The sequence below is a fragment of the Mustelus asterias genome, chromosome 6 (genome assembly GCF_964213995.1).
Source record: "Mustelus asterias chromosome 6, sMusAst1.hap1.1, whole genome shotgun sequence".
NCBI classification, from domain to species: Eukaryota; Metazoa; Chordata; class Chondrichthyes; order Carcharhiniformes; family Triakidae; genus Mustelus; species Mustelus asterias.
In genome coordinates, this window is record NC_135806.1 from 118,093,698 (window position 1) to 118,121,113 (window position 27,416).

The 27,416-nt window shown below is 44.9% G+C and overlaps 1 protein-coding gene, 1 non-coding gene and 1 pseudogene across 2 annotated transcripts in view; 2 read left to right on the plus strand and 1 right to left on the minus strand.

Moving 5' to 3' along the window:
• Window positions 1-27,416, plus strand: part of LOC144494685 (sorbin and SH3 domain-containing protein 2-like) — a 303,190-nt gene that overhangs the window by 24,726 nt on the left and 251,048 nt on the right. The window lies entirely within an intron of this gene.
• Window positions 786-978, plus strand: LOC144495373 (U2 spliceosomal RNA). Its single transcript, XR_013498241.1, has one exon. It is a non-coding gene; the product is annotated as a U2 spliceosomal RNA (small nuclear RNA).
• Window positions 2,312-2,514, minus strand: LOC144495435 (U2 spliceosomal RNA; annotated as a pseudogene).

Consider the following 27,416-nt stretch of genomic DNA (forward strand, 5'->3'; position numbering starts at 1 on the left):
TTTTCCTCCCCCCTTGCTCCCATATCCCTTTATCCCTTCAGCCCCACGAGTTATATCTAATTTCTTCAACCTGGGGAATGAAATTTCTTGGCGTCTACAGCAGCGGTGGGCAACCTATGGCCTGGGGACCACATACGGCCCATTTGGGTTCTGAATGTCGTCCACGGGACATTTTATTGATTGTTTGCCCATGCATAAGAGTTTCCACATTTTATTGGGTTCCATCCACGTAGTCTTTTTCCTAATGGTATAATTGGAGTGATACGCACGAAAAACAAGGACAAGTGAAGTGAGGTGCATGCTGATTGTGATTTTATAGTCTTATTTAATTTGCATTTTCAGTATTCCTGCTCCTTTCACCTTCTAGCACCATTTTGCCATTTAATATGTTTCCCTCCGCAGATGCTGCCGGACTTGTTGAGTGTTTCCCACATTGTTTTTTTATCTTGGATTTTCAGCAGCTGCACTACTTTGCTTTTCTATTTGTGTCTAAGTCACCAAACTCCTTTGAGTGTCAGTGTAATGGACATTGTACATGCATTGTTTGTTCCAGGGCTTTCTCTGACTAGTAGTTTCAGGCATAAAACAAAAAGAGCAAACCACAGCCAGGAGAATCTAGTAAGTGTACAGATCGTAGTATTTTAGAAATCTGGCACAGAAGCGGGCCATTTGGCCCACTTTGACCATCATGTGCTCAGTCTAGGTTGAGTAGAACAATGAGAATTCAGAGCTCCAATCGTTTTGGACATTTGCTTTGGATTTGATTAAAAGTATCATTAGTACTATTCGCTTCTCGGCCTTTTGGCTAAGATCAAGTGTAGTATGGATCGCCTGCACTTGGTTGAGGTCATTAGGTTACGCTGAGGCTTCATATGTTTCATATGAAGCAATTTTTAAAAGCGGCATCTCGGCCTTTTGGCTAAGATGCAAATGAGCTCGAGTCTTGGAGGAGGATCCTCCCCCTTCTCCAATCAGCTTGACTCATGTAGATCAGGCCCAGGACAGGGTGGTTTTGGTCTCCCGTCCTGTCTTGTCAGCCTGGATCTGAAATGTCTCAACTTGTTGAGACTCTGAATTGCATTTGATTTGATTGAATTGGAAAAGTATTAAAAAAAAATTAGTACTATTAATGCAGCTTATTTTGGAGTTTTTTTTGAGGTTGAACTGTGGTATGCGCATTTCTAAAATAACATCTGGTTTTGCAAAGATGTTCAGTGATTCCATCTCAGATGTGACACTAGTTTTAAATTTAATACATGCACGCATAAGGGCCAACCCAATGTACTGAATGTGAATGTATTGTAACATTGTCAACTAGTCAAACATCGTCATGCAACCACTGCACCTCCCCCCCCCCCCCCCCCCCCCCGGCAACTAAAGGCCCTAAAATAACGATATGACAGCACAAATAGTTTTAAGTTTATTTATTAGTCACAACTAGACTTGCATTAACAGTGCAATTAAGTTATTTTGAAAATTCCCTAGTCGCCACACTCTGGGCCTGTTCGGGTACACTGAGGGAGAATTTAGCATGGCCAGTGCACCTAACCAGCACATCTTTCGGATTATGGGAGGAAACCGGAGCACCCGAAGGAAACCCACACCAACACTGGGAGAGCATGCAGACTCTGCACAGACAGTGACCCAAGCCAGGAATCGAAGCCGGGTCCCTGGTGCTGTGAGGCAGCAGTGCTAAGCACTGTGCCACCCCCTCTTTGGCAGGCAACCTCAAGGCAAAGTACTTGGTGTACTGCCACCAGACTCCTTTTAGCCACAAGTCTCTATTTCAATGGTCCTAATTGGAAAACCTACTCTTTTAGCTGTTGGATCTAGTCCTTGATGACTTAATTAGCCTCTGTCAGAGGTTCATGGTTTTAGTGTAACCAAAGCAGATCCTTTGGGTTAATGATGTGCGAGGGATGGATGATACATTTCCAGAGAGGATCACAAACCAGGCTCCTCCGTCAAGAGCTGTTTCAGGCCTGAGAAATAGTTTTGTGCCTGTGTATATAGAGTGCACTGATCAACCGAGCTATGTCTGTGTATTCACCTGTTAATCATTCTACTTTCCACTAAGGCCCAATTGATAAATTCCTGTTTGTACTTAAACCATACTTGGGGAAAATGCATGACAAAAAGCAACGATTTGTACATTATTCTGCTCCATTACCTCCACTGATTTTTTTTTTTGTACTTTCCAATTCAATCAAATCAAATCCAATTCAGAGTCTCAACAAGTTGAGACATTTCCGATCCAGGCTGACAAGACAGGGCAAGCGACCAAACCACCCTGTCCTGGGCCTGATCTACATGAGCCGAGCTGATTGGAGGAGGGAAAGCAATTCCTCCTCCAAGACTTGAGCTCATTTGCATCTTAGCCAAAAGGCCGAGATACCGCTTTAAAAAATTGCTTCATATGAAACATATGAAGCTTCAATGTAACCTAATGACCTCAACCAAGTGCAGCATCAATCCATACTACACTTGATCTTAGCCAAAAGGCTGAGAAGCGGCCTCCACTGATATTTTACATTCCTGGGTTTGGTTTAATTTGGAAGTTACTCTGAATACTTTTATTTCGCCATTGCGTGCCTCAGATTGCTCTTTTGGGTGATATCACTCTCGTATGTGTGATGTCACAGAGAATGATTTAATTTGCTCAGCTATCTAGGTACATCCGTAGTGTGGCCAGGAGACAAACGTCTTTATTTCAATGATCACATGCCCTGCTGGTGCGATCTTCCTTGTCTTCGGAAAACAGCAGGAGGCCCTGACTTAAGTTTTTCGCTGCCAGATGCCCTTATTAGAGGAGAAAAAGAGCAAGTAAATAGTAGCAGGAACAACAGCTCGCTTTTAGATAGTGTCATTAGCACTACAAACATCCCAACTCACCTCATCATCCGGTGTTATAATACAAACTCCGACAGGTAAGGAAATGTTATCATGGAATCTTAGTGCAGGAGAGGCCCTTCAGCACATCAATTCCGCACAGGCACATTAGAAACACCTGAACCTTCACGAAATCCCATCTGCCGCCACTTGGCCCAAAGCACAAGTAACAATTTGGGCAAAAGCTTGGTCAGAGACAGGCTTCAGACAATAACTTACAAGAATGGAGAGGCAGAGACGTCTTAGAGGTTTACAACATGGAAACGGGCCCTTCGGCCCAACTTGTCCACACTGCCCAGTTTTTACCACTAATCTAGTCCCAATTGCCTGCATTTGGCCCATATCCCTCTATGCCCATGTAACTTCCTAAATGCTTTTCAAAAGACAAAATTGTACCCGCCTCTACTACTGCCTCTGGCAACTCGTTCCAGACACTCACCACCCTCTGTGGAAAAAATTGCCCCTCTGGACTCTCTTGTATCTCTCCCCTCTCACTTTAAAACTATGCCCTCCAGTTTTAGACCCCCCCCACGTTTGGGGAAAGATATTGACTATCTATCTTATCTATGCTGCTAATTATTTTATAGACCACTATAAGATCACCCCTAAGTCTCCTACGTTCCAGAGAAAAAAGTCCCAACCTCTCCTTTATAACTCAAACCATCAAGTCCCGGTGGCATCCCAGTAAATCTTTTCTGCACTCTTTCTGGTTTAATAATATCCTCTCTATAATAGGGTGGCCGGAAGTGAGAATTCCAGAGTATAGGGCCTTGGTAGTGAAAGGCATGATCACCAAATACTGGAGTGAATGAAATTGGGAATGCACAGGACATGAACATAAATCACTATGACAATAATTTGAGTTGTTTCCAAGTAAGTAGAAAATAACAAATAATTTGTGATTGCTGAAGATCCTTTATGATGCCCATTGAGGATTATGGCCTGACTACTTCCCTGTGACGTCTTCAGACAGATTCTTTAATTTGAGCCGCAACTGGTAAACTCTTTCCAGGAAATGAACCATCTGCTATATTTTTGTTCCAAATCCGGCGGGAAGTTCTGGTTTGAATAACATGGTCTGAAAACATGGCTCTTCCCACCCAGCAAGGAGCTTGGGAATGTGGGGGTTGTGTAATGTGAGGAGGGGGTGGCTCTCTGAGACAACCTCTGGTGCATAAGCCAGCAGTGTATAAAGGTATTGTTCATCCTGAGGCCTCCTTCCACTGCCATTCAATGCTGGCAGGACAAAGTCTTTCACATGGAAAATACAATTTGCCTTGAACTCGGAGATTCGTGCGAGTTTTTGAATCATGTCACTGAATTTCACCTGAGCCATGCTGGGCCATCATTGTCACTTGGCACAGGCCACTGATGCCATGGGGAAAAATTCAATCGTGAAATATTGATTATTGTTTGCAGTCATGGTTGTTAATCTCTAGAACTAAGTGTTATAAGTTGTGAACAAGAACGAACAAAGAACAATACAGCACAGGAACAGGCCCTTCGGCCCTCCAAGCCCGCGCCGCTCCCCGGTCCAGGATTGAATCCTGAATCCAGGATCCCCGCCCAATTTTCCAGCCTATCTACATCCTAATATCCTATCCACCGAGCTGTCCCTCACAGCTACAATGCTTTGTTCATCACAACCTATTAACTCACCCCCACCCCCCCATTCCAGACCATGTGATCTCCAGGGAGAGGCGAAAACCCAGAGTGAAAACCCCAGGGCCAATATGGGGAAAAAAAATCTGGGAAATTCCTCTCCGACCCCCTGAGGCGATCGAAACGAGTCCAGGAGATCACACTGGCCCTGATCAGAAAATGCTTCCCAACCCTATTCATTTCCACTTCTGCTTTACGAACACCATCTGAATTCCCTGCCCCCGAGACAGGGTGTGTGTAGTTCGGTAGCCTTCTGAAGTGGTTCTGAGTCTTGAATAGTTTAATAGTAAGTGTTTAGTAACTTGTAACTATATACATACATATGATATGAGATCTAAGCTAGGAATTGTCTTCAGGCTTGCCTCTACACACGTCTCTGTCCAGCACAAGACTGCCCTCTAGACCTGGGTCATGTGTTCCTTTTACACCACACTATATATAGGCAGTACTCTACCCAGCCTCACAATCCTTTCCATGCCGGGCACTTCTACTACACGTGGACATTTAGGAGAGAAATCAGAAAACACTTTTACTGCACGGGGGAGTGGAGATATGGAACTTGGGCTGGGATTTTTACAGCTCCCCACTGGCCATGCTTTGAGTGTGGGGTACCAGGGGAGACAAACCCATCACCTCCCCACCCACTCCCAAGTGACCCCTATAAAATCTCAGCCATTTGCCATTTTAAAATAAATAATTAAGGGTCAATAGACCTTGTTACTAAGCCGATTGACTCTGATAATGCACTGCCTATAATACGATTGGCATGGGCAGTGGGCTTAAACAGAAATGACTGCTTAAAAGGCAGGAAGGAAGGGGGATATGTCCTTTTGAGGGAGACGTGTGCACGTCAGCCCCCTCATGACTGGAATAACACCCCCTTCGCTCCTCCCCACATGGTCTTCAAGACTCGCTCCCCAGTTTTTCCCTGTCCACAACCCCACACTTGCCTCCCTCCAGCAGCCATCTACTCTTCATCCTTGGGCCAATTTGCAGTCCCAGCTGAGCCCACTATTTGCCTTGGATGCTGATTGGACCGCCGGAGCTGCCAGCCAGTCTACTTGACTGACAGCTCTTGAGGACGAGACTTGCTCCCACTGAGGGGTGGAAGTCCCTCTCTCACCTGGTTCATGCCAGCTGTGGGGTGGCCTTGTTTAACATCTCTGAGCTGGGATCTGAAATGATGCAGTATGGCCTCTTTACCAGCCTCACTCCTCCCTTCCACTCTGTAAAATTCAGCCCTTGTTGTCCCAGATGGTAGTGGGTGCTGGATCAATTCAAGTTGTTAGGCCTGACCTGGATAGATCACTGTCAATTGCAGGGGGTGGGGGAAGTGAATGGAGTTTGTTACGATCAGGTGAGGAGGGGAAAAATGGTTTCCTCCTCCTTCCTCCTCCACATTTGACTGTAACAGGTTTTGTTTTCAAAAAGAATATGCTTGCCAATCCATTAAGTGTTTAAGTTTATTTATTAGTGTCACAAGTAGGCTTACGTTAACACTGCAATGAAGTTACTGTGAAAATCCCCTAGTCGCCACACTTCGGTGCCTGTTTGGGTACACTGAGGGAGAATTTAGCATGGCCAATGCACCTAACCAGCATGTCTTTCAGACTGTGGGAGGAAACCGGAGCACCCGGAGGAAACCCTCGCAGACACGGGAAGAACGTACAGACTCCGCACAGATCCAAGCCGGGAATCGAAACCGGATCCCTGGCGCTGTGAGGCAGCAGTGCTAACCACTGTGCGCCCCTGTTTAACTGTTAAGTGCTATGACTGCGGAAGACACACAATTATTCTTGATTCTTTTTGAGAAGAAATGGGAGTGGTATTTATTGTAATTTACCTGGTCTAAGTAAAAAATAATGAGAATGCTCCAACTTTCATGCAAACGCATACTTCAAGTTCAAATAGGGCTCAAACTTGCAGGCTGGATGGGGGGAGAGAGAGCGAGCAAAATATTCCACTCTGGTCTAGCCCCTCTGATGACTTTTCTGCTTTTATCTGTGGCTTAGAGGAAATTGTTTCTTTAAAGAGGGTTATCTGGCTTATCACATGATCCTGTGTCTCCAACTGACCAGTGACCCTAATATGGTTATGACTAGTGGATTCTAAGCTTGATTAGATAATGACTGGGTGAATTCCTCTCTCAGCAGAGTCTTTTGCCTCAAGTGATTATGTCTAATGCTTGTTCCCCACCCAGTTAAGTCTTGATGAACTGTGAATGACTCAGGAGATGTGGCTTATTCACATTTCCAGTTCATTATCGTTGATGGGTTCCTGCAGACAGGTTGGCTCCACTCAGTGGATTTGGAATTTGTCATATACAGTGATGCAAATGTTCAGCCGTTTTAGAAACTGCGGTGTCAAGTCACTGCAATGTTCCCACAGTCTTTTAAAAATTCAACCGGTGGTTTTCAGTCAGTAAATATATCATCATTTATGTTATGAAGCGTGACCTTGCAACAGAATTGAGTAGTTATCAGCCATGATCCAATCAAATGGTAGAATAGAATAGAAGTACTGAATGGCTTCCCCCGTTCCCATGTTCCTAGCCAATAATTAATGAGTTTATGGGCAGCATAGTGGTTAGCACTGCTGCCTCACAGCACCAGGGACCCCGGTTCAATTCCGACCTCAGGTGACTGTCTGGAGTTTGCACGTTCTCGCTGTGTCTGCATGGGTTTCCACCGGGTGCTCCGGTTTTCTCCCACATTCCAAAGATGTGCGGGTTAGGTTGATTGGCCAAGCTAAATTGCTCCTTACTGTCAGGCGGACTATCAGGGTAAATACTGGGGTTACGGGGATAGGGTCAGTGTGCAATTGTCGTCAGTGCAGGCCTGATAGACCGAATGGCCTCCTTCTGCACTGTGAGGATACTGTGAAGAGGCAAACTGTTTTGTGGTGAGAATTATTTTTTGTGGTGAGAATTTTGTACAATTGGAACATGATAAACATAAGCTGCGGCACTTTCTTCAGCAGCTGATAAATGTAACATCAACTCAAATAATCATCTCTAACTGGTCAGGGTGGTTGAATTGAGTAAGCGCGTATCCTGATTGAACAGTCCGTCTTCAATTACAGATGTTATTTATCAGCATTATTAATAGATTAATTTGTACTGTAATGGAGGTGAAGGGGCAAGTGGCGGACCTCATTTCAGATCAAAGCAGATTATGCAATGAGTCGCTCAAACACTGCATTTTCATGAATCCATTAAAACACATTCTGATTCAATGATTTGTAACTTAATGCATCTTTCCTGCAAGCAAACCCTTAAAACTTTACAATTAAAGCATCAAAGTGATTTGGTTGATTTGCGGTGCTTAATAACACAATTTTAACTGCAAAAGACTTTGCCGTTTTTGTTCTGTACTAATTTAAACACGTAGTGGACTGAGATCTTTCTATGGTTTAACCATGAGCTGTGTGCTCATTATGTGCATCCTTGGACTGTATTACTGGCAATTAGGTCACCATTTGTTATGCTGGTAAGATGATTCTGGGTCCCCCCCCCTCCGATCTGTAATTATCTGTGCGATGAAGATGTTGGCATTGTGTATTTCCAAAACTGACACAGTGGCAATAACAGAATGGCGATTATATTTCCAAATCAAGGCAATGTTTGACTCCGAATAGAGGTGTGATAAGATTCCCCATGTAAATCCTGGGGGTTATCACAAGAAGCAAGGTTGGAGGTGCTGGTGTTCCCATGCACCTGTTATCCTTTGTCTTTCTAAGTATTGGAAGTTACTAGGACTTGCTACCAAAGAAATCTTGGTGAGCTACTGCAGTGCTCACTGTAGTCACGGCATATGTTGCAGAGGAGTAGAGATTTAGACTGATTGAAGTGTTGAGCAAGCTTACATCTTCATCCTGGATGGTGTCAGGCTTCTTCTATATTGTCACGGCTGCACCCATCCAGGCAAGTGGAGAGAATTCCATCGCACTCCTACTTGTGCCTTGAGGGTAGTTGAAAGGCCTTGGAGTAAAGAGGTGATACACACCACAAATGGCCTTAGGTAGCCATGACACTATTTCACTTGACGTTCAATGGGTTTACCATCACTGAATCCCCCATTGGCACTATCCTTGGGGTTACCATTGACCAGAAACTCAACTGGACTCGCCACATAAACACAATGGCTACAAGAACAGATCAGAGGCCAGGAATACTGCGGCGAGTAACTCATCTCCTGACTCCCCAAAGCCTATCCATCGTCTACTAGTCAGGAGTGCGATGGAATACTCCCCATTTGTCTGGATGGATGCAGCTCCAACAACAGTCAAGAAGCTTGACACCATCCAGGACAAAGCAGCTCGCTTGATTTGGCACCACATCCACTCCCTCCACCACTGACAGCAGCAGCAATATGTACTCTCTAACGTTTCAAGTTTGTTTATTAGTGTCACAAGTGGGCTTACATTCACACGGAAATGAAGTTACTGTGAAAATCCCCTAGTCGGCGCACACCTGTTCGGGTACACTGAGGGAGAATTTAGCATAGCCAATGCACCCAACCAGCACATCTTTCGGATTTGGGAGGAAACTGGAGCACCCGCAGGAAACATAAGCAGATGGGGTGAACATGCAGACTCTGCACAAACAGTGACCCAAGCCAGGAATGGAACCCGGGTCCCTGGCGCTGTGAGGCAGCAATGCTAACCACTGTGCCACCGTGCTGCCCTACAAGATGCACTGCAGCAACACACCAAAGATCCTTAGAAAGCACATTCCAAACCCACAACCACTTCCATCTAGAAGGACAAGGGCAGCAGGTAGATGGGAACACCACCACCTGCAAGTTCCCCTCCAAGCCACTCATCATCCTGACTTGGAAATATATCGCCGTTCCTTTGCAGTCGTTAGGTCAAAATCCTGGAATTCCCTCCCTAACGACTTTGTGGGTTAGCCTACAGCACATGGACCTCAGCAAAGCAAAGAAGGCAGCTCACCACCACCTTCTTGAGGGCAACTAGGGATGGGCAATAAATGCTGGCCAGGCAGCGATGGCCATGTGCCGCACATGAATAAAAGAAAGTTGAATTTTTTGTCAATTGAGATTTTCATGATGTGGATTGTGGGGGATTTGGTGACCGTGCCATTGGAGATCATGGCTCGGCTCTCTTAAAGTAAAGTTTATTTATTAGTCACAAGTAAGGCTTACATTAATATTGCAGTGAAGTTACTGTGAAATTCCCCTAATTGCCACACTCCGGCACCTGTTCGGGTCAATGCACCTAACCAGCACGTCTTTCAGACTGTGGGAGGAAACTGGAGCACCCGGAGGAAACTCACGCAGACACGAGGAGAACGTGCAAACTCGACACAGACAGTGACCCAAGTTGGGAATCAAATCTGGGTCCCTGGCGCTGTGAGGCAGCCGCGCTAACCACTGTGCCACCATGCTGCTCTGATTATGATGGTCATTTTCTGGTACTTGTGTGAATGTTACTTGCTACCTGTCCAGGCGGGAATGTTGTCCAGGTCTTTGGATTTGAGCATGGACTGCTTCATTGTGTGAGGAATTGTGAATTATACTGTGCAGTTATGAGTAAACATTGCCACTTTTGACCTTGTGTTGTAGGACAGCTCACTGAAGCAGCTGAAGGTAGTCGAGCTCAGGGCACTATCCTTTTGAGGAACTCCTGCAACAATGTCTGGGGCTGAAGTGATTGACTCTGACAACTACACACATCTTCCTCTTTGCCAAGTGACTCCAGTTCAGTTTTACAAGGGCTCCTTGGTTTCATACTCTGGCCCATGCTGCCCTGATACTCAGAGAAGTCACTCATGCCTCACCATTGGAATTCAGTCCTTGCTTGAATCAAGGTTATAATAAGCTCTGAGTATTCATGGTGACAGCATTGTTTTCAAATCCCATCTCCCTCTCTGTCTCTATGATTGCCTCCAGCCCCACAACCCTCTCAGATATGTTCACTCTAATTCTGGCCTTTCGTGCATTCCTGATATTTTAATTTCTAATTGTTCCACTGTTGTCTTCAATTCCCTCAGCCCAAAACTCTGGAATTCCCTCCCTAAATCTCTCCACCTTTCTATCCCTCTCTCTCCTAGAAACTAGAAATAGGGGGCATGGCCTCAAATTAAGGGGGAGCAGATTTAAGACTGAGTTGAAGAGGAGCTTCTTCACACAAAGGGTTGTGAATCTGGAATTCAGGGTCCAGGGAAGTAGTAGAGGCTACCTCATTGTTTTTAAGGCAAGGATAGATGAATTTTTGAACAGTAAAGGAATTAAGGGTTATGGTGAGCGGGCGGGTAAGTGGAGCTGAGCCCACAAAAAGATCAGCCATGATCTTATTGAATGGTGGAGCAGGCTCAAGGGGCCAAATGGCCCACTCCTGCTCCTAGTTCTTATGTTCCTCATTTAAGATGCTCAGTCAGAACCTACCTCTCTGACCAACTTTTGCTTACTTGTTCTTATGTGACTTGGCACCGGATTTTCCGGCCGCGCTCACCTCAGAGCTGGAAAATCCTGCCCGAGGTCAACGGTCCACCTCCGCCCGCTACGATTCCGGTGGTGGGCGGTTTGGGAAAATCCCCCCCTTTTTTGTGTCAGATTTTGTTTCATTACACTCCTGCGAAGTGCCTCAGGATGTTATTAATATATTAAGCGTGTTGCATACCTTTTATTGTGGAGATGCTGGCGTTGGACTGGGATGGGCATAGTAAGAAGTCTCAGAACTTCAGCTTAAAGTTCAACAGGTTTATTTGGAATCACGAGCTTTCGGAGCGCTGCTCCTTCCTGATTCCAAATAAACCTGCTGGACTTTAACCTGGTGTTGTGAGGCTTCTTACTGTATACCTTTATTGTTCTTGCGTGTGTAAGTGCATCTGTACAGCATAATATACCTGGCACAAAAAGTAATATGTTTAAAATTCCTGTTTCATAATCAGTGAAAGAAAATGGAAAATTTAAGACACCCAAGCAGCAAATGACTTTTTTTTTCTTGTGCGGTGGAAAAATTATCAATGTTAAATGAAAAACAAACACTGAGCGGTGACTGGCCTGTTTCAGTCAAGGACATCGTACTAAAATACAAATACCTTTTCAGATTTTAGCCTGTCTAACTTTGCAAGGGAGAAACCAGGATCCCTCCGCGTTCAAGTAAATCTGTGAGAATTGAACAATTTATAAGGCTATTTATAGGATATTTATTTTGTTCACGTGTCTTGGTCTGTGCAAGCCCCTGACTGACAATAGTGGTTTTCATTCAGTCTTGCTAAGTAGGCTGGAGTGTTCGGCAGAGGGATTTGGCACAGTTGTCTTTGTATTTAAAGGAGCGCTCGCACGCTTGTAAAGATTGTCCAGCTAATGGCTACATTTATCCATGGTAATTAATGATTACGCATGCTTACTTTTCTTGCCTTTGTGCAGTTGTCGTGTGAAATTGGGAACTTATTAGTAAACTTGGCTAAATATTGCTGGGTCAGAATTTGTAATGTCAGAAGCTTTAAGCCGCAGGCATTAAAAATAGTTTAAATGGAATTGAAAAATCGTACGCAATCCCGAATTAGCTGCCACCATAAATCTGCGTGGAGGCTGTGCTGTTAACAAGTGGCCTGACAGCTGGCATCTGAAGAATTCACTGCTGCTGTTTAAAATCCACAACAGAAAGTGGTTTTTTTGTGTCGAAGAAAGTACGATGGGTTGAGATACTCTTGTGTCGTAGGTATGTTCACTCTTGAAGCAGCAATGTGAAGTTGGCATATTTGGGTTAAGCTTGGCCCATTGAGGAGTGCCTGGTTAAAGGATCCTTCTGCAACATCCTCACAGCACTGCCGCAATCTCCAAGTGCTACTGAAAATAGCTTTGAGAGTTCGATGGCAAGGGCAACAGCTGTACTTGTTCCGTTTGATTCTGCTTAGAAACTTTGGAACGTTGGTCAAACAGGGCAGCATGGTGGTTAGCACTGCTGCCTCACAGCACCAGGGATCCGGGTTCCATTCCGGCCTTTGGTGATTGTCTGTGTGGAGTCTGCACGTTCTCCCTGTGTCTGTGTGGTTTCCTCCGGGTGTTCCGGTTTCCTACCACACTCAAAAGATGTGCGGGTTAGGTTGATTGGCCATGCTAAATTGCCCCTTAGTCATGATGTGGAGATACCAGCGTCGGACTGGGTTGGGCACAGTGAGAAGTCTCTCAACATCAGGTTAAAGTCCAACAGGTTTATTTGGAATCACGAGCTTTCGGAGCGCTGCTGCTTCCTCGGGTGAGTTCCTCATCTGAGGAAGGAGCAGCGCTCCGAAAGCTCATGATTCCAAATAAACCTGTTGGACTTGCCCCTTCGTGTCAGGGGGATTGGCAGAGTAAATGCGTGGGGACTACAAGGATTGGACCTGGGTGGGATTGTGGTCGGTGCAGGCTCCATGGACTAAATGGCCTCCTTCTCCACTGTAGGGATTCTATGAAAACTAAGCTTGGAGACCACCGCTTGAAAAGAGGGCAAAGGATGGTTCAAAAAAATAATCCGTGTAGATGGGAATGTTGAATATGTAAAAAATTAGACTTGCCACGGGTAATCAATGTTAACTTGAATGAGTAATATAGATGCAAATGGTTTGTGGAATTGCTCTGGATTAGCAATTAAATTCTGTTTTAATAGTTCACGTGCCCCAGAGTATTTACAGCATTTCGCCTCCTTCGCACCTACACGATTGGGCCATTTAACCAGCTTGTCATTTGCCAAATTGTTTTTGTAATCTGTGATGTTAGAAAACAGCAATATCCAATAGACCAGATGGGTAATTTCAAAACTTGAAATGTGTTATGGATAAAATGTTACAATGCATGTGTACATTTGTGTAAGCATTTATGAAGACAGTTCTGACAATTTGTAAATTTGAAAGTTTTAAGTGCCTTTGTTTAGACCCATTAAGACATGTACAATTGGATCATAAAGATAAAAGCAAAATACTGCAGATGCTGGAATCTGAAACGGAAGCAGAAAATGCTGGAAGATCTCAGCAGGTCTGACAGCATCTGTGGAGAGAGAATAGAGCTGACCCAGAGGGTCATCCAGACTCTCAATGTTGACTCTATTTTCTCTCCACTGATGCTGTCAGACCTGCTGAGATTTTCCAGCATTTTCCGTTTTTGTTGTGTCCAATTGGATCATATTGTGGATGTTCAATATCGATCAGTAGAAATGCCGATTTCTGATTTCAGCGGTATCTCTTTATTGTGAATGGTAAGTGGTTGAGCACTTGGCTTCCAATTGGAAAGTTGTGAATCGGGGCTCTAGGTTTGCTCAATTTGAACTTGTTCCACTTAATTCGGACTGTCGGACAAATGACCGGAGGATGTTCAGCTTGTTCTTGAATCAGAAAGTTGCTGATTGAATCCCTGCTGCAAACGTAAGCACGTTATCAAAGCTGACACTTCAGTGCATCACTGAGAGTGCATGAGATGTTGAGACGAAGTACCACGTACTCGTTTATGTGGGTGTGGAGGATCCTATTAATCTTCTGATGTCCGGGTCAACATTGCTTCACAGGCTTGCTGTAAGGATGGCTTGCAAAACAGGCGTTTATACGGAAAATGTGATTCATTGGTGATAAAGTGCTTCAGGATATGATAAGATGCTATATAATGTGCACATTCCTTTCTTCTTTAACTGACTGAATTTATACAGGGTATTTAATGGTGCTGTTGACTCTTCCACCCATCACATCTACCATTTGTCATGTTCTTGAGACAGTGTCGGTTTTAATCCTTGCACTTGAGTCGAATAGGGTGAATGATGGGTTAAAATTTGGAAAAGGCCCCCCGCCATTCTTGTTAGCAGTTTAACTGGCATGCTTTGGCAGCGTCCCCGCATCCAACACCATGCCCCCCCCCACCCCCAAAGAAAAACCTGATAATTACCTTCAGGCATCCACCAATAGACTTGACCCTCAAATTCTGCCCTTGCCCACCAGACAAAGTACTGATTCCCACCTGGATTGGGTGGGAGAGTCCCCTCAGAGATGGAAGTGAGCCAGAGGAATTCACTGTCAACACCCTTGGGGTTACCATTGACTAGAAACTCAACAGGCGCAGTTAAGAGGCTAGGAATACTGCAGCGAGTAACTCCCCTCCTGACTCCCCAAAGCTTGTCCACCATCTACAAGGCTCAAGTCAGGAGTGTGATGGAATACTCCCCACTTGCCTGGATGGGTGCAGCTCCGACAACACTCAAGAAGCCTGACACCATCCAGGACAAAGCAGCCCGCTTGATTGGCACCACATCTACAAACATTCAGTCCCTCCACCACGACGCTCCGTAGCAGCAGTGTGTACTATCTACAAGATGCACTGCAGCAATTCACCAAAGATCCTTCGAAAGCACCTTCCAAACCCACGACCACTTTCATCTAGAAGGACAAGGGCAGCAGATACATGAGAACACCACCACCTACAAGTTCTTCTCCAAGCAACTCACCATCCGGACTGGGAAATATATCGCCATTCCTTCACAGTCACTGGGTCAAAATCCTAGAATTCCCTCCCTAACGGCATTGTGGGTCAATTGACAGCAGGTGTACTGCAGCATTTTAGGAAGGCAGCTCACCACCACCTTCTCAAGGACAACTAGGGATGGGCAATAAATGCTGGCCAGCCAGTGATGCCCATGTCCCACAAATGAATAAAAAAAATGGTACAGGCCTCAATCCAGTGCAGCAAATCGAGCTTGGCATCACCCCAGACACAGATTAAGATCCCACCCTCTTGCTGATTCTGGCATATTTTTCCCCAATTTTACTTTCCAACTTCAGGCAAAGGACATACTGGAACAGTCCTGTGATAGTACAGAGCTTGAATATTGCCAAAAAGGGTAATATGCTGCCAAGCTTTTAATCTTGCACTCATCAGGACAAAGGCAAGAATGCCAAATTTAAAAACGATCTCACAATTGATATTACAGGCATGAAGGCTGCCGATTGGTTGGCGAGTTGACTCTGACTGAAGCGTTGCCATGGAGAAAGCAAAGCCTCACTTCAAACATAAATCAGAAATATACTTAGCACCTCACTATATTACCAATGTGAGAAGCATTGACTGCTGCAAAGAAGCTAAAAGGTACTACAGCAGAATAAAACATTTGCCATTTAAAAAGCATTGTGGAAGTCGTGCCCAATACCCAAGAACAAAGTCCTTTCTGTCAGGTATAGAGGTTGAGTTGTGAATAAGGCATTTTTACAGCCTGATTATATCTTAGTGGGAAAGGTCTTACTTTTCTTGAAGAAAAGGTAGACGCAGCCTTTTGCTATTTTCACCTAAATTGTACTGAAAGAAAGAAGTCCCGAGGGATTTATGGAATTCAGGACTGGTCTAAAGAGTTGCTGTGTGTACCGGCAGCACAAACAGTAATGGTATGTGCAGCTTTGGCCAAGGTAACAGTGTGTCTTTGTCATCGCTCTGAATGTAGCGTTAGATTTTGGTCGACCAAGAAAAAATAAACTCGGCAACCTTTGTTTACATAATTAGATTCTGGGAACCTGGTGAAAAGCTGGGTGTTTTTTTTTCCACGGATCAGAAGGTTTTAGTGGAAAGTGTTTCACGAAAAATGTATTGCCAGGATAGAAGGTGATGATATTGTGCGAGAAGTACAGAAAGATTGAACTGATTGGATAGATGCTTTGTGACTGAATACTTTCTTTCAGAAAGGCTTAATAAAATCTGGTTACGAGTCCGTCGACACAGCCTGTTCTAACCCAATAATCAGCTGGATATAAATTATGTCGCAAAAGCATGATTGTTGCAATGAGTTTCGATCATGCCTCATTTTTGTAATATAGAGAAAACCTTTCTCCTCTCTTTTCCCATTCTTATTGGTGTTTTCCTGTTATTTTCTTTCTGATTTTTGAACCTGCTCTTTCATTCACTTTGGCTGCACGGTGCCACAGTGGTTAGCACTGCTGCCTCACAGCGCCAGGGTCCCGGGTTCGATTCCTGGCTTGGGTCACTGTCTGTGCGGAGTCTGCATGTTCTCCCCGTGTCTGCGTGGGTTTCCTCCAGGTGCTCCAGTTTCCTCCCACAGTCTGAAAGACGTGCTGGTTAGGTGCATTGGCTGTACTAAATTCTCCCTCGGTGTACCTGAACAGGCGCCGGAGTGTGGCGAATAGGGGATTTTCACAGTAACTTCATTAATGTAAGCCTACTTGTGACTAATAAATAAATAAATAAACTTTAACTGCAGTTATGCTACTGCTTTCTATTGTTACTTTAGGGGTCCTATCCTGGTAGTGCCCGACAATTCTCAGCTAGAACTCTTGTTTCTTCCTGGCCCTGGCAACTCCTGACCACCTGACGTTATGGTAGAGTAATGTTTTACGCGCTGCCCATCCAAGCAGTGGGAAACTGTACTCTCTGGGGTGTCTGTCGAGTCAGAATCGAACCCTAACTCTCTGTTCGCACAAGTTTAGTATCATCGTGAAGGGGAAACCGTTTGTTGGCTACAGTAAATCTGCAGCAACTTCAACAAAAATAAAATACTGCTGATGCTCAAAATCTGACCTAAAATCAGAAGGTGATGGAAATGCTCAGCAGGTCATTAGATCTCAGGCAACTCTGTTTCTCTCTCCACCGATGCTGCCTGAACTGCTGAGTATTTCCAAAATTGTGTTTTAGTACCGTATCTATTTTAAAATTCATTCATGGGACATGGGTGTCGCTGGCTGGCCAGCATTTATTGCCCATCCCTAGTTGCCCGAGGGCAGTTGAGAGTCAGCCACATTGCTGTGGGTCTCGAGTCACATATAGGCCAGACCAGGTAAGGATGGCAGATTTCCTTCCCTAAAGGACATTAGTGAACCAGATGGATTTTTCCGATAATCAATTAATGGTCATCAGTAAATTCTTAATTCCAGATTTTTTAAAATTGAATTCAAATTCCACCATCTGCCGTGGTGGGCTTCGAATCTGGGTCCCCAGAACATCAGCTGAGTTTCTAGGTTAATTGTCTCGTGATAATACCACTAGGCCATCACCTTTTTGTTCGCCTCTTCCATCTTTTTGCCTTAACTGTCTTTATTTTTTCCATCCTTTCCATTGCTTTTTCCCTGACTCTTTTGTTTGAACAACAGAGATCCACAAAGGTGTGGTCAGATTAGTATTTATATTGTAACATTACTTATTTAGATGTAGAATTTCTAGTTATTCTTTCACCAAAGACTTTGTCAGAATCCAAATTTCTCTCTCTGGTAGAAGCTGCATAAAGCTATCCAGGTATAAAACCACGACGGGGAATATATATACAAATTTTGTCAGGAATCTGAACCTTGTGATTTGCTTGCTATCATAGAGTATGAAAATCTAATTGGGCGCCATTTCTCCTGAGTTGAAAAAGCAGGTGGGCCAAATATTATCAGAGGAGGAGGTCTTCCTGTTATAACTTCAGCATCTATCATCGAAGAAAACTCTTTCCAAACTACCAGTCTTATTCCATGATGAGTCCTTGTTCAGGATTGCAGTTTTGTTACAACATTTGGAACTGCTCCTTCCTTGAGTCCAGCTTTATGCAGTGGTATGCCCATTGAAGTCAGACTGTGTAGAATCTCCGGGAGGGTATGAACTGTTTTCACATTCTCTCTTCATAAGATCAAAGAACAAAGAACAGTGCAGCACAGGAAACAGGCCCTTCGGCCCTCCAAGCCTGTGCCGCTCCTTGGTCCAACTAGACCAATCGTTTGTATCCCTCCATTCCCAGGCTGCTCATGTGACTATCCAGGTAAGTCTTAAACGATGTCAGCATGCCTGCCTCCACCACCCTACTTGGCAGCGCATTCCAGGCCCCCACCACCCTCTGTGTAAAAAACGTCCCTCTGATATCTGAGTTATACTTCGCCCCTCTCAGCTTGAGCCCGTGACCCCTCGTGATCGTCACCTCCGACCTGGGAAAAAGCTTCCCACTGTTCACCCTATCTATACCCTTCATAATCTTGTACACCTCTATTAGATCTCCCCTCATTCTCCGTCTTTCCAAGGAGAACAACCCCAGTCTACCCAATCTCTTCTCATAGCTAAGACCCTCCATACCAGGCAACATCCTGGTAAACCTTCTCTGCACTCTCTCTAATGCCTCCACGTCCTTCTGGTAGTGCGGCGACCAGAACTGGACGCAGTACTCCAAATGTGGCCTAACCAGCGTTCTATACAGCTGCATCATCAGACTCCAGTGCTGAGAGGGGCGAAGTATAACTCAGATATCAGAGGGACGTTTTTTACACAGAGGGTGATGGGGGCCTGGAATGTGCTGCCAAGTAGGGTGGTGGAGGCAGGCACGCTGACATCAGATTCCAATGCTGAGATATTCTTTTAATTCACCTGGCAGGTCTTCTAAACCTTTACCATTCACATCTAGTGAGCCTTCATTTTAATTTAATGTATAATTGTCCCTGCCATTTTGTCACACTTAGCCAACTCCCTTATCTCATCTAACGCACCCATGTCATCCTCCCCCTCTCACGCCATCCCCATCCCATTCGTTCCATCGCTCACCCCCCCCCATGCCATCTCCATCCTCTTCCCGTACCTATCAATCCCATCCCATTCCTTGGGGAAAGGTTGCTGATTTTTTTTCTGCACCAACATTCCCACCCCACCCTGCCCCCACTACCATCGACACTGAAACTGCAAATGTTCCAATCACAGAATTCTACAGTGCAGAAGGAGGCCATTCAGCCCATTTGAGTCTGCACCGACCACAATCCCACCCAGGCCCTATCCCCATAACTCCATGCATTTACCCTAGCTATTCCCCTCTGACACTAAGGGGCAATTTAGCATGGCCAATTCACCGAACCCGGACATCTTTGGACTGTGGGAGGAAACCGGAGCACCCGGAGGAAACCGACGCAGAGATGGGGAGAATGTGTAAACTCCACACAGGCAGTGACTTAAGCCGGGAATCGAACCCGGGTCCCTGGCGCTGTGAAGCAGCAGTGCTGTCCACTGTGCTACTGTGCCGCCCTCCGCACACCCCCCCCTTCCCCCAAATCGATACACCAGCAGCCGCTTAAACTTTTGACTCAGCTTTTGACAAAGGGTCGTCTGGACTCGAAATGTCAGCTCTTTTCTCTCCTTACAGATGCTGCCAGACCTGCTGAGATTTTCCAGCATTTTCTCTTTTGGTTTCAGATTCCAGCTTCCGCAGTAATTTGCTTTTAGCCGCTTAAACTGACCAAGCAAAACAGTCTGGACGGATTTAAAGCACCATATTCTTACAAGCGATTGAAATGTCATTGGTACCACTTTGACTTCTGGGTCAGAGGGCTGAGAATACTTCCACTCCAGGAGATCAATCAGATGTTAAAACTGAGGCCCCACCCATTCTCTCAGGTGGCGTTAACTGATCCCATGACACTATTTAAAGAAGAGTAGACTTGTTCTTCCAGTAGTGTGGCCGCTATTTACCCCTCAGCCCACTCTGCAGAGGATATTATTGCTGCTCATGGGATCTTGCTGTGCACAAATTGGCTGTCAATTTCCCCACATTACCACAGGACCTTTTTTAAATTATTCTTTCACTGGATATGGGCATTGCCAGCCATGCCAACACTTATTGCCCATCCTTAATTATCTTTAATTGTCTGTGAAGGGGCATTGGGGCATCCTGATGTTATACTCAGTTTTCATTCATTTTAAATAATCTATAGATTAGTCTCAGAGGATTACAGCATGGAAACAGGCCCTTTGGCCCAACTTGTCCATGCGCCCAGTCTTTACTGTTAAGCTAGTCCCAATTGCCCATGTTTGGCCCATATCCTTCCATACTTTCTTACCCACGTAACTGTCCAAATGCTTTTTAAAAGACAAAATTGTACCTGCCTCTACTACTGTCTCTGGCAGCTCGTTCCAGACACTCGCCACTCTCATGCGTTGGGTATTCAACGTTTCAAACCAAAGGGTAATCTGACATCATTTCACAGAGCAAAAGGTTTATGTTTATGTTATTGTTAGCATGCAGAGTGGGCCTTGTCCTGAAAGGTGGCTTTTGGCCACGCTATAGTCCAGATGGAGTGACTGGCCCATCATGACGATCTAATCTAGGGCCAGCGAACAAACCAGTTTCCTGCTGACCTTCAAACGAAGGGGTGGTAGGAGCTCCTGAGGAAACTCTCAGCCCTGGAACTTGCCCCTGGATATGGGCAGTGTTAGCACAGTGGCACTCATTGCCATCTCCTATTTGCCCTAAGAAAGTGGTAGTGGGCTTTCAAGCAACTGACCTTGGTCCAGTTTTGAGGGGGCTGAGAATCCGATCTAGACCAGGCCAAGCTGGCTTGTTTCAATTCCCTAAGGAAACATTAGCACAGCAATTGGGCTTTTAACAACAATCCCACTAGCTTTCTTTAATTTAGTTAGCCATGGTTAGATTTGAACTTGATGTCATAGAATCATAGAATTGCTACAGTGCAGAAGGCCGCCATTCGGCCAATAGAGCCGCAGTAACAACAATCCCACCCAGGCCTTATCCCCGTAACCCCACGCATTTACCCCACTAATCCCCCAACACCAAGGAGCGATTTAGCATCGCCAATCAACCTAACCCGTACATCTCTGCAGTGTGGGAGGAAACCCATGCAGACACGGGAAGAATGTGCAAACTCCACACAGACAGTGATCCGAGGCCGGAATTGAATCCGTGCCCCTGGCGCTGTGAGGCAGCAGTGCTAACCACTGCCTTTGGGTTGCTAGTTCAGTGCAATAAATGCTGCCCTTCCAGAGGCGCCAACAATAATGTTTTTCTTTTCAAAAGGCACTGAAGATGGTGTCTGCTTTGAGAAGCTTTCGGCAAAGCTCCCAGAAATGTGTCTCGCCTTTTGTCAAACGACAGCAAGATAGCAGAGAAATGGTGACGTTTTAATACGTTTGGGAAATCAACAGGTCGCCTTTCCAGAGCGAGGATCCGGGAGATGTGGCCTCACTTGTCAAGCCCGTGTTACGTGGGTGCAGTGGAGCAGTTCAGGCACTCCACTCCGAATGTGCGATCTCCCCTTTCAACCTGGCCTTCATTGCACAAGTGGGTGATTCAACCCAACCAGTACATGGATCCAACATTGACTTGGATAATAAATATCGGCAGAACACTTGGAAACAAAGCAGTCTAGTGTTTGACAGCAGTCAGCTGCTTTTGGCAAACGTTCGGCAGACAGACTGCTTCACAATGTATCTGTCTTTAATAAAAGTATTTGCTGGTAGTCCATCTATGTTAGAGTGAAAAGCGCAAGAATCTCCTTGGCCAGTGATCTCTCTATGGTGAACGTTATAAACTTTATACAGCAGCAGGATAGATAGAAAAATGAGGCTAAGTGGGATTTAAATAGAAACGAAAAGTAGATGTTTACCAGTCTGGGGACTGGTGCAGCTGGTACTTATACACAGCACATTTCTGTAATATCTAATCTGTGCACTATACATTATAATCTTTATCTGGCACGTACCAGCATTCCTTGTACAGATAACGGCATTGTCTCAAGTGCTGGTGGCTGATAAGGATAGTGAGGTGACTCTCAAGTGGAGGAGTGCCTACAGCCCAAATGTTTTCCATACTTGTGCCCAAGAGTGTGGTGCAGACAGAAAGATTAACAGACTGTCGGAATTGTTTTCCGCATTTTTGGAGTAGCATGGAGAGCACTGCGTACTAAAGAGGGCGTGATTGTCTTTGGTTCATTCAACCTGAATATAATGAAGAGTCATATCGCCCATATGGCATTGCCCACAGAGATTCTGGGGGCATCAGTCAGAGAGCAGAGCAATTAAAGGTCCAGGGATAGTGGGTCAGGGGCCCATAGAATCTCTATAGTGCAGAAGGAGGTCATTCGGCCCATCGAGCCAGCACCGACGATAATCCCACCCAGGCCCGATCCCTGTAACCCCACATTTTTACCCTGTTGTCCCCCTGACGTTAGGGCAATTAAGCCTGGCCAATGCACCGAACCCGCACATCTTTGGACTTTGGGAGGAAACCGGAGCACCCAGAGGAAACCCACGCAGACACTGGGAGAACGTGCAAACTCCACGCAGTCCCCCGAGTCCAGAATCGAACCCAGGTCCCTGGCACTGAGGGGCAGCTGTGCCAACCACTGTGCCACCGTGCCGTCCCAACTTCGTACCTCATACCAGTTGGAAATAGCCAAGACCATGTCAGGAACAGCTGTTCCAAGGATACAGTGGATCTGTGCCTGATGTAAAATGTTTCTACATGGGTTAAAGGGGTCACCGTTTTCATAAACATTTTGTCCTTTGTGTTTGAACACATTGGGTGAAATTCTGCACTCGATGCTGGCTGAAGAGAGGAAATGGGCATTAGCTCTCCAGCAAAACCGCCGATTCTTCCCTCCAGATTCTATGACACTCTGAACAGAAAATCAGGAGGCGTTGTTTTCACCGTTACGCTGACAGAGTGACACCTGATAGTACCTTGGTCTGCACCGAGAAGAATACTTCCCCTCCCCCACCCTCGAGCCTGCTCCACAATTCAATGAGATCAGTTTGTGTTTTGAATTCCACATTCCCATCTCCCTCTGCTAGCCTTTGCCTGGCAAGAATCATCTACCTCTGCCTTGAAAATATTCCATGTTCCTGCCTCCATCACCTTCTGAGGCAGAGAGTTGCAAAGCCACATGAGCCTCTGGAAGAAAAATATTCTTCTCACCTCTGTCCTCAAAGGGTGACCCCTAAATTTAAGAGTTCTGGATTCGCCCACAAGAGGAAACATTCTTTCCACAACCACCTTGTTGAGGTCGAAAAAGATCTTGTATACTTCAGTCAAGTTACCCCCTCATTCTTCCAAATCCTCCAGTGGAAATAAGTCTTTATTTCCTCATTTGACAGCCAACTCATTCCAGGTGTCAATCTAGTAAATATCCTCTGAATTGCCTCCAATACATTTACACCCTCATTTAAATAAGGAGACTAAACTGCACCAAGTATTTGAAATGTGACCTCACCATTGCCCTGTATCACTGAATCATCACGTCCTTACTTTTATGTTCAATTCCTCGCAATAAATGATTCCATAAGCCTTCTTAATTACTTGCTGTACCTGCATACTAACTTTTTGTGACTTGTGCTAGAACATCTAGATTCCTCTGTACCTCGGAATTCTGCAGTCATTCTCTATTTTAGTAATACTCTGCTTTTTTATTATTCCAGCCAAAGTGAACAACTTCACATTTTCCCTCATTATATTCCATCTGCCAGATTTCTGCCCAATCATTCAATCTTTCTATAATCTGTCTGCAACCTCCTTACATCCTCCTCACAACATACTTTCCTACTTATCTTTGTGTCATCTACAAGTTTAGCTACCATGCCTTTGCTCTCCTCATCTAATTCATTAATGTAAATTATAAAAACTTGAGGCTCCAGCACAAACCCCTACTCCCGGACTCCACTCATGTCCTGCCAATCGGAAAATGCCCATTTATGCATACTCTCTATCTTCTGCCAGCCAGCTAATCTTTTATCCATGCTAAGATGTTACCCCCCCCCCCCCACACACCATGAGCTTTTATTTTCCCCAATCACCTTTGATATGACACTTCATCAGATGCCTTAGAAATCCAAGTATAGTACGTCTACAGAGTCTCTTTTATCCCCAGTGCATGTTTTTCTTTAATGAATTCCAGTAAATTGGTTAAATATGATTTCACCAAATCATGCTGACTCTTCCCAATTACCTTGAGTTTCTTTAAGTGCCCAACTATAAGCTCCTCCATGCTTGATTCTAACACGTTCCCCATGACCGATTCAAGCTAACAAGAAGGCAGAAGTTCAGATGTGGAGTAGTGTTTATTTTGTGGAGGAAGAGGATAAAATGGGTATTTGGGCATGGTTGGGACAAAAGTATTATTTAAAAAATATCTAGGTAGTGGGTTAACATTCAGGAACATTGAGATCAAAGGGCTTCTTTATCTTGCGATCCCAGAATCATTACGGTGCAGAAGAAGGCCTCTCGCCTCATGGTGTCTGCACTGGCTCTCGGAATGAGCATTATGACTTGGTGCCATTCCCTTGCCTTTTCCCTCTAATGCTGCACATCATTCCTTTACAAATAATCACCTGATGTCCTTTTGAATGCCACGATTGAGCTGCTTCCATCATCCTGCCAAGCAGTGCATTCCAGACTCCAATCACTCCATGTGGAAAAGTTTTTTTTCTCATATTGCATCATGTCCTGCCAAGACATATTGGGTGAGAAACTGGACTTGTTGGCATCAATTTTTTGGACACGTTGAATCTTCAAAATAGTGTTTGTGGTGCATATGCACACATAAGGGGCAGATTGCTCCATATGTCCGTGAGGGTATTAGCACTTGTGCAATGGACGTAAGTTGGAAGAACATAGCGAAAGCAGATCATGACATTAATCCCCATGCACTACTGATTTGACACCAGTGGTGCCATTTTGGATCTCGGTGCTCCAGCTAATGCTCTCCCTTAACCTCGCATAGCAGACAAGACATCACACCCAGTGCTATTTAAATGGATCAACAACTACTTACATGTCGGTTCATTTTTTTTTTCAAGGTTGTTGCTACAAATGTTTAGTTCTTTTCTATGATTGTTCCAAGCTGCAACAGTCTACAGGGAATGGACAGTAGGTGCTGCAGGAGTTTTTGCTGCCTTGTAGGTTTCTGCACAAACCATAGGAAGGATGTGTGGGTGTTAGAGCAGATGTAGAAAAGATTCACTGGAATGGTTCCAGTGATGAGGAACTTCAATTACGTGGATGGTTTTGTTGATTTCAGCCACTCTCCTCCATGGCCTCAGCAATGGGTGCCCCAATAATGGCCAGCACTGTCTCTTCCATGGAGGTTTTGAAATGTAGATGTGCTTGTCCACTTTGGGTTGGCTCTTGCTGCCTCCAGTCACGCCCCACCTTGTCCTTCAAGTGAGGAGGGTGTCATGGAGTGTTGTGTAATAGGTTTGCCCGATGCCGAATGGCTGAATAGCTGAAAATGCGTGAGAACTGTGAGATGTGGGTGTGGGGTTTGGGGGTGAGATGGAGTATACGAATTGTAGCTACGATTCCTGATTGATAGGTTATGGATATAGTAATTTTGAGCACTCTCTGAGGCAAGTGGCGCTGTTGAAAGAAAGAGACTTTTAGTTGCATAGCACACTTCATGATCACAGGACTTCACAGAGTGCACAGCCACTGAAGTACCTTTTGGAAGGGTAGTCACTGTTTTAATAGAGGACAGACGGCAGCCAAGTTGTGCACAGCAAGATCCCACAAACACTGGATGGTCTCCTGGACCCTACGGATACAGGCCATCTCTCCGACTTTTCACTTCCTTCACGAAGACCATCTCCTGCAGCATTCTGAAACTTTGGAGTCTGCTCTCTCCCAGGTTGTTCCATTCTTCTTCTGGGTTTCAAGATTTGAGTTGTGGTGAATGAATGAAGATGCACAAATAGAAATCCCTGTCCCACATTACTGCAACTTGGGTGTCTCTTCTTCACCATAAAGACTGCAACAGTCCAAGAAGGCAGATCACTAGCTTCTCGAGGGCAATTAAGGATGGACCTAGTCAGCAGCTAGGAATAAAAAGTGTACAGAAAGGGGCAACAGATGAAAGAATCATAGAATCCCTACAATGCAGAAGGAGGCCATTCGGCTATTGAGCCCACACCGACAATAATCCCACCCAGGCCCTATCTTCGTCAGCTCCTGTATTTACCTTGCCAATCCCCCTGACACCAAGGGTCAATTTAGCATGGCCAATCAGCCTAATCTTTTGGAGTGTGGGAGGAAACCGGAGCATCCAGAGGAAACCCATGCAGACACGGGGAGAACATACAAACTTCACATAGACCGTCATCCAAGGCTGGAATTGAACCCAGGTCCCTGGTGCCATAAGACAGCAGTGCTAACCACTGTGTCAGCGTGCCCCCCATCGGGAGATCAGTATTGCGATTTTCTGGCCTGTTGACTGAGACTATGCAATTTACACTCCAGTTTTTATCATGTTCATGTAATGTTACTGCAGGAATTATGAGTGGATCTTCTATCTCGCCTCTCTCCCTGGACTAAAAATAAATAGTCTATCGCTTTTTTTAAAATGAAAACACTACCCCTTGAGACACTGTCTGCATCTGCCAAATTGAGTAATGTTTCATAACTCAATAACACATCTGAAAGATAGAACACAAACATTAACATCTGATAGCAAAATCTATAAATAATGGACATTGTCTTTTTTAAAAATTCCTTCATGGGATTTGGGTATTGGCTAAGCCTCGCACACTCTAAATTCTGTTTAACAAAACATAAAATTCAGGAAAATATAACTGAAAAATAAATACGCTGTGTAACTATATAAATGTAGGTGTAGCTTATTAGAGAGATGGTCACAAGTAGGCTTACATTCACACTGCAATTGGGTTACTGTGAAAATCCCCTAGCTGCCACACTCTGGCGCCTGTTCGGTACACTGAGGGCGAATTTAGCATGGCCAATTCACCCAACCTGCACATCTTTGGATTGTGGGAGGAAACCGGAGCACCCTGAAGAAACCCACGCAGACATGGGGAGAATGTGTAAACTCCACACAGACAGTGTGGGAATCGAACCTGGGTCCCTGGCGCTGTGAGGCAGCAGTGCTAACCACTGTGCCACCATGCTGTCTACTAAAACTTCTTTCACAATATAAATTAATGTCAATCACGGAAATGTATTAATTTTTGCCATTACATGTTGATTGTATTTCCATGATTGATACTAATTGCTTTCCTCAAGGAAGGTTGTGTATGAAATACTATTTTTAAATTCAAGAAAATATTCTTGCTATATTTCATTTCTTACTGACAAAACAGTTCTGCAGCCTAATATGATTAAATGGTAACTTGAAACAGTTAGTG